Source organism: Biomphalaria glabrata, chromosome 17 (genome assembly GCF_947242115.1).
Source record: "Biomphalaria glabrata chromosome 17, xgBioGlab47.1, whole genome shotgun sequence".
Lineage (NCBI taxonomy): Eukaryota > Metazoa > Mollusca > Gastropoda > Planorbidae > Biomphalaria > Biomphalaria glabrata.
The window spans coordinates 8,504,458-8,512,696 of NC_074727.1; positions in this window are offsets into that span (position 1 = coordinate 8,504,458).

Below are 8,239 nucleotides of genomic sequence, written 5' to 3' on the forward strand. Positions count from 1 at the left end.
AAAACTCCTAAAATGTATCCCTAACTCTATAATTGCAGAACCTTAATTCAACTCAATCTGCCTGTCAGTCTGGTACACAGTTTGTACACTTTTTGTTCTCCCAAACCCATTCCAAGACTCCAAGATCAAGCTGTAACTTTCCACAATTATTTATTCTACAAACGAAAACATTAATCAATCAAAAACAAACAAACTGGTAATTATTACTGTCTTTGTTATTGAAAAAAAATGCAATAAATGCTACTCATTGAGAGATGTGACTGTATATATATATATATATATATATATATATATATATATATATATATATATATATATATATATATATATATATATATATATATATATATATATATACATACATATATATGTATATATATATATATATATATATATATATATATATATATATATAGATATATATATATATAGAGAGAGAGAGAGATAGAGAGAGAGAGAGAGAACCAAAATGCGTCAATTTTTTTATTCCTATTAGTCCATTTTTTACTTGTTATTTCCCTTACTTCCCATTCTACAATCAAGTTAAAAACTTTGCATAACTATTCATGAAAAATGACAAAACATTAATCAATACACAAATTACCAATTAGTTAATCAATCAATAGTGGTAATTAACTATTTTTAAATTATAAAAAGTATTGAAAAAATATGAAGTGATTGTGCGGTTATTCCCATTAGATAAACTTTTTGCTTTTTTTTTTTTTTTTTTTTTTTAAAAGATTTTAAAAAAATATTTTGCTTGTTCAAATATAGCTTGTGACAAGGTAAAATCTCATTGCGACTTCTGTATTTCGTTGGCACCTCCATCATAGATAGCACTTGAGACCGAGAGAGCGTAACTTAGGGAACAGAGAGAGAGAGAGTGAGAGAGAGAGAGAGAGAAGAGAGAAAGAGAAAGAGAGAGAGAGAGAGAGAAAGAACCAAAATGCGTCAATTTTTTTCTTGGCACAGCTTGGTACATTAACCCTAATGTCTCACTTTTTCACTTTCTGATTTGGCGGACGCAAGAAGCGTCTTTGTCGATGGGAGGATAAAAGAACAACATTCGGCGACAAATATAACCGCATATGTAACCCTTTAAAAAATAATAACCTATCATTTAAGATAGATAAAATAAGATAATTTCAATTGATCCAATCAAATACACACTCATAACCAGCGCTTTATAAATTAGACTTCTATGTACTTCTCGATGACGGCAGATGACCTACTAACTTTCTGACCGAAAGTGGGATAAAGGAGTTTTTAAATCTTTCTGTTTTAGTACTAATGGAAAGGAGACGACCACTTCGTTCAGATCTTATGTAACAGCGGTTTAATGGGTGCAGGTTGTCTTTAAGAATCGTGAGTGTTTTGGAAAGACATCTTTCATGAAAAAGCTTTTCAAGAGATGGTAGCTCTGTTCGAGTGATATACGATGCTTTTTTTAATTTGTATCAAGAAAGAACCTTTTAGTGTACAAAGCATGTTTCCGCTAAAAGGGCCTTCTCCCTCATGTAAGAGCAGGACCTAACGAAGATCATTGAATTCATGATGATTTGTCCTACAATACCTATTTGCTCAGGCCGCCAACATATATGCCTAAAGATAGTTTGCACGTAATTGTACTTTATTTAAAACCATTTTCCGTTTGTTAACCTTTGAACTTGTAAGGGTTCGTGCACTTCTATCATATTTGTTATTCTTTTCATAACAAAGTTTGCGATCAATATCATAGAAAGTTAAAACCAGGGTTAATTCTCTCCCTTTTCAGTGAACCATTAGAGAAATGTTGTTCTTTTTTAGCTGCCTTTTTAATGCATTGGGAAGATATAGGGGCAGCATTCTGTATTAAATTATGCAGTAGATAAACAGAGTTATGTATTGGATAAAAAGGATTATGTAGTCGATAAACAGAGTTATGTATTGGATAAACAGGATTATGTAGTCAATAAACAGAGTTATGTATTGGATAAACAGGATTATGTAGTCGATAAACAGAGTTATGTATTGGATAAACAGGATTATGTAGTCGATAAACAGACCCCACACCGAACCTAACGTTCCTCGACGTTGTCAAGGTGATGCCTGCTAATCCAAGTAGGCCATTTGGGGCGACTTGAGAGCCATGTAGCCTCGTCTAGACTTCGCATTCCAGGAGATGGACAAAAACATAATTGACTAGAACTAGATGTGTGATAAAACCAACTCGTCGTGTCTTAAACAAGCTCTCAGCGAAATTCTTTTTACTTTTGGTTGTCATTGGAATGTTGCCAGTCACAAGCAGGGCCCACCTTAGGCATAGGACATCTAAGCCGCAGCATAGGGCCTCCGATTGATGGAGGCCTTGTACTGGACAAACCATTTTTTTTCAGAGAAGAAATAGCCCAATGTTATTGTTGGAGTCACTAGGGTGGAAATACATTACGTCATTTTATTGTTTCGCTGTTTATTATTTATTTTTTTAATTTCATTTGGGGCCACGAAATTCGCTTTGCCTAGGGCGTCCAATTATCTAAGGTCGGCCCTGTTACAAGTTATTAAAGATTATATTAAAAAAAAAATGTTTTCAACGTACGCCTTAATGTTATATTGACATTTGAAGGCTTATCAGAGCTATACGACGCGCATACTGATCATCCAGTCGAGACCATTCGAAATAGAAGGGCTCAACACTGGCGACAATAGGCCTCTATCCTGTAGGCCACAGACCAGCTCTAGTTATACCTTGTTTTGCCAGTAGACAGAATCGATACCCAGCTAGAGCAACGACCTCATTTTGAATACTAAAAGTGACCTACAACCCAAGACACACCTGGTTTGACCTGATTCATGAAAACATTTGGTGGTTGGTTTTCGAAATGTGCAACTCTCATCAAAAGTTACTTCCCTTTTTTTCAAATTTTTCATATGACCCTTCATTCAATGTCAAGGTTCGAAAACACTTAAGCGCATGAGGTCAATGCTAACAAAATGTCGCACAATAAGCCCACAGACATAGCGGACTGTTACGTAGAATCCAAATGTATTAATATTCATTACTAAACTTCTAGCAATACCTGTAAAGACAACCCCAAAGCAATTTATGGTGCAAATCAATAATTGGCATTTTCACATGTCACTAGATATCATTTCGATTTACTTGAAATAAAAAACAACGAAACAACAAGAACTACGGAGCAGCTACATAACACTTAAAAGTGACCCATATTTCTGGGTTTAACCTTAAAACGAATTTAGAATTCGGCGAAAGTAATTGATTAGAGTTTTGGGGTTAGGCTAAGCTGATAAACTACGTATCAGAAAAACATTCTTACTACGCCCTAGTCTCCACGCTACTAAGGCACGCTCGGTACGGCCTTGTATTTGTGCTTCTATAGCTTCCTCACTGTGCTCTGGTCTTCTCGATACTATAGCCGGCTCACTGCGCTCTGGTCTGCATACTATAGCTGGCTCGTTGCGCTCTGTTCTGCATGATACAATAGCTGGCTCACTGTGTTCTGGTCTTCGTGATATTATAGCTGGCTCACTCGGCTCTGTTCTTTTATGAAATGCCAGTAAAGGACAGTTTTAAACAAAGCGCACCGTTCTTTGAATCACCCGTTGCATTTTAACTTATAATAGTGCTACACTGCAGCTACACACATTTTGAACCCGTAAATTACAGAAGTACTGCTAATGAATCTCTCTTAACTCTTACAGTGGAACAGTTGGATAGAACAAATATCACGATTGAAAACCGTGTCAACTCTATACACCCTTTTAAAAAAGCGTCAGTCATAGACCTAGAGACGCATCGTATTTAGAATAACCCACCTCTACAAATTATACGTCACCTCTATCACACACACACGCACAGACATGCACACACTTTAAATAGTGCCTTGTTTTCATTGTGACGTATTTTAAATTTAAAAAAAAATATTAAGCCTACGTTTGTAGATCATCAAAAAGAGAGCAACATGGTTAACTCATGTAATAATAAGGCTTGTCTTCGAGTCCAAAGATTAGCGAGGAATGCAGTATTTCCTGTGGCCACGCAGCCCAAGCTGCGACATACACACTTTGCCATACCCATCGCATACATAACCATTGTCCGCCGGTGGTCGATTAATATTCAAATTTGCTCTGATACATGTCTCTATGTTGTAAATTTGCTCTGATACATGCCTCTATGTTGTAAATTTGCCCTGATACATGCCTCTATGTTGTAAATTTGCTCTGATACATGCCTCTATGTTGTAAATTTGCCCTGATACATGCCTCTATGTTGTAAATTTGCTCTGATACATGCCTCTATGTTGTAAATTTGCTCTGATACATGCCTCTATGTTGTAAATTTGCCCTGATACATGCCTCTATGTTGTAAATTTGCTTTGATACATGCCTCTATGTTGTAAATTTGCTATGATACATGCCTCTATGTTGTAAATTTGCTTTGATACATGCCTCTATGTTGTAAATTTGCTATGATACATGTCTCTATGTTGATAGTTGTTTCTCCTCCACAGATAGAAGTGGTGCCGCAACTTTTGTTGTTCCCCTGACAACCACTTTGTTGTGTTCAACTGTTGCACATTTCTTCATTTTATCAACATCTACATAAAGATCCCAGAATGCATTGCAATCTCTGTTTTAACTGAAATGTCAAGTAGACACGTATTTCCTAACGCAATGTGTTAAATGTAGTCTTAAGATGATTTACTTGGGATCTCTGTTTAACAATAGAAGATGGCTCAATAGTTGATATTCAAGATCACAGTTCTGTACATTGTCAGTTGTTTATTGCATTAAATAAAAAAAAAAACAAGACATTGTCAAGTTTTGGGGTTTTATTTTCTTTATTTGTTCACTTACATATAAATCTATTTAAAACCTAAAACCTAGAATACATGGAGCCCAGAGCGTACCGATACTGTTAAAATAACACAGAAAGCAAGGCGACCAGCAATACAAGAAAGAGACATTTGTTTGTCTCAAATACAGCTCATGGGTAAGACACGACTCATTATCATTGTCATTATGGATGGCTGCCTGGTCGTTCGGTTTGCGCGCTGGACTGTCGTTCGGATTTATCGATTGTCGAGGGTTCAAATCCTGCCCGCTCTCATCCCCCGTCGTCCTGCGGAAGGTTTGGACTAGGAAGTAAACTATCTTCAACTCTGAAGGAACATACGAAACATGTAAAACATTTTACAACAAACACAAACATTTTTATCAAAAGTCATTCTTCAAGGTACAGTTTAGGCCTCACGAAGAAAGCTGGCTGTAGAACATAAAAGAACGGACCAGCCTTTCTCTTGATTTCCTGTGAAGAAGAGCTGCTGACTGGGAAAAGTGGACGGAATTTGCTTACGCCAACTGTCACAGCTCTTGAACATCAAAACTCAAGGATGAGACTACCAATTTCAGTCTTAATTTGTGTAAAGGCCCGAAACAGTAATATGGGTCACTTTAAATATTTAGATTAAAATATATTAGAATTTCGTCGGGTCAGAAACTTTAATTTATTTTTCCTAAGTTTTTTTTTCTAATTTTTAAGGCTAACAAAAAAAAAAATGTCCAGATTAAGAAGTGTAGCATGCTTGGAATAAGTAAATACAGCTTTGGATTTATGACAGTGCGTCTACCAAGGGCCTTACCCTCCACAAACTAATAAATATGCACTTTTTTTAAAACTATAATATGCATATTAATTTTTTTTCAAAAGGAAAGTTAGTTTAAATTTACAACGGCCCAACTCTGCTCCATTAGATCCAAGTATTTTCATTCATAAGTGAGTGGATATTTATTAAAGCTTTTGAGATGTTGGAGGGGATTCCAGAAATATCCTGCTCGGAGCCTCCACATACCTAAATCCGGCCCTGGTAATAATCTTCATGTCAAATAATTTATTGATCATAATTTCTTGGCAGAATAAAACTTGAGGCATGTTCAGTGAAGTTTGAAATCATTCAACAGTTAGAAAATTTACCCTCAAGAAAGTTATTTTTTAAACTTGACCTTTTGAGACCAAAATCATCTGGCTTAGAAACAAACGCACACAAATTCTACCATTTCAGATAGGAAACAAAACGCTAAAAAATTATAGAGTTTGTATTCAAGATTTCCTTTTTTTTTTTTGTGGGAGGGGAAGGTGATAGTAGAATTTATGAAGTGCAGAGAGAGAGAGTGAGAGAGAGAGAGAGAGAGCGAGAGAGAGAGAGAGAGAGAGAGAGAGAGAGCGAGAGAGAGAGAGTGAGAGAGAGAGAGAGAGAGAGAGAGAGAGAGCGAGAGAGAGCGAGAGAGAGAGAGCGAGAGAGATAGATACAGTTCGTGTGTTGTTAGTGCCTAAAAGCAAAAAAGAGCCTATATAGAATTTACAGGGTGAGAGAGAAAGAAAGAGAAGGAAACAAAAGAGATAGAGGTTAAGAGCGAGAAAAAACAAACAGATACGGTTTCTTTCGATTTGGGCTGAAAAGCAGTATAGAGTCTATTAAGTATTTTGATTTTAAATTGAGAAGCCGTAGAAACACCCAGTTATGACCTAATTCTACTGATAGGAGACTTTAACGCCAAAATCAATCCCAACCGAACTTCCTTTGAATACGTAATAGGATCGTAGGTATCTGAAGAAAACATCAGTGATAATGGCGAGCGCTAGATATCTCCTTGCGCATCCAACAGCCTCTCAAATGGAAACACATATTTTAAGCACAGAAAAATACACAAAAAACAGGGCGATCACCAAATTGAGAAACCTTCAACGAGATAGATTACATTTGAATCTCCAAATGATGGAGGGCATCTCTGTTAGACGTGCGGACCTGCAGAGGAGAGGATATTAGGTCAGACCACTACCTTGTCAGTGGCAAATGTAAGCTTCGATTGAAACGCCAACCAAAACGAGCCACACGACCCCGCCCATTTAATGTAGAGAAGTTTAAAGACTGCAATATTGCAGCACAGTGTCAATTGAAACTAAAGAACCGCTTCTAGACTCTTGCAGATATACTGACCTTAGAAGAAGAGTGGGCCAACTTTAAAGAAACCACTATCGGAAGGAGGCGAGGTTCATACAAGGAACGGTGGATACAAGACAGAACATGGAAATTGATCGATGAGAGGAAAAATGCCAAACATAAACGAGACCAGAAAAATGAAACACAGCCTAGCTGAAGAAGCTTATAGGGAAGCAGATCTGAAAGTAAAGAGAAGCATTCGGAGATGTAAACGGTACCGCATTGAGCAGAAGGGACAAGAGGCACAGCAGCTGCATGCAGAAATGACACAAAAATTCTCCATCGTATTGTCCGAGATCTCACTGGAGCAAAGAGTGGACATGGAGCACAATAAAAGACAAGCAAGGCAAAACTTTGTTAACGAAAGAAGAACAGGATGCAAGATGGGTAGACCTGACTTACATATTCAAGGACCCCACTTCGGACAATGATCTCAAGGTTAAGACAGACCCAATAACTGCTGAGAAGGTTACCATGGCCATTGCAGTGCTAAAGAACAACAAAGCACCAGGGCTCGACATGATGTCAGCAGAAATGCTAAAACATGGCGGGCAGTGCATTGTTAACAGAATGACTGATCTCTTAAATCTCTGTTGGCGAACTTCTAAAGTCCTTGAGGACTAGGCAAAAAGGAGTGATTGTAAAGCTTCCAAAAGAAAGGGCAACTTGGCAGACTGCAATAACTGGAGGGGCATTATTCTCCTCTCTGTCCAGGGCAAAGATTTCAGCACTGTTTTGTTAAGACAGTTTCAAAAGTCTGTAGATGAGAGACTCAGAGAAGAACAAGCAGGCTTCCGAAGAAGCAGATCATGTGCAGAGCAGATCTTCGTTCTACGAAATATCATACAACAAAGTGTCGAGTACCAACAACGGATAACGATCAGTTTCGTATACTTTAAGAAAGCGTTTGATAGTCAATGAATGCATTTCCTAGCTACTCTGACAATCAACTGATTTGTCCATTTATTCGTGGAATCAGCTGTCTTTTTCATATTTTACTTTGGAAATGTGCACATTACACCTTCCTTTTCGTTACAATTGCGAAGTTAAACTTAAAAAACAGGAGTCTCTGTCTAGTTTTCATATTTTTATTCCATTTCAAAATGTAGGCGCTGATAAAAAAAATTGAGACGCCTTCCTGCTTAACCTATTTTTAGATCATAATGGAAGTATGGTAAATTAAGATGATAATATTTTCACTATGAACTAATTGATTAAAACATGTTTTTAAGCTACGC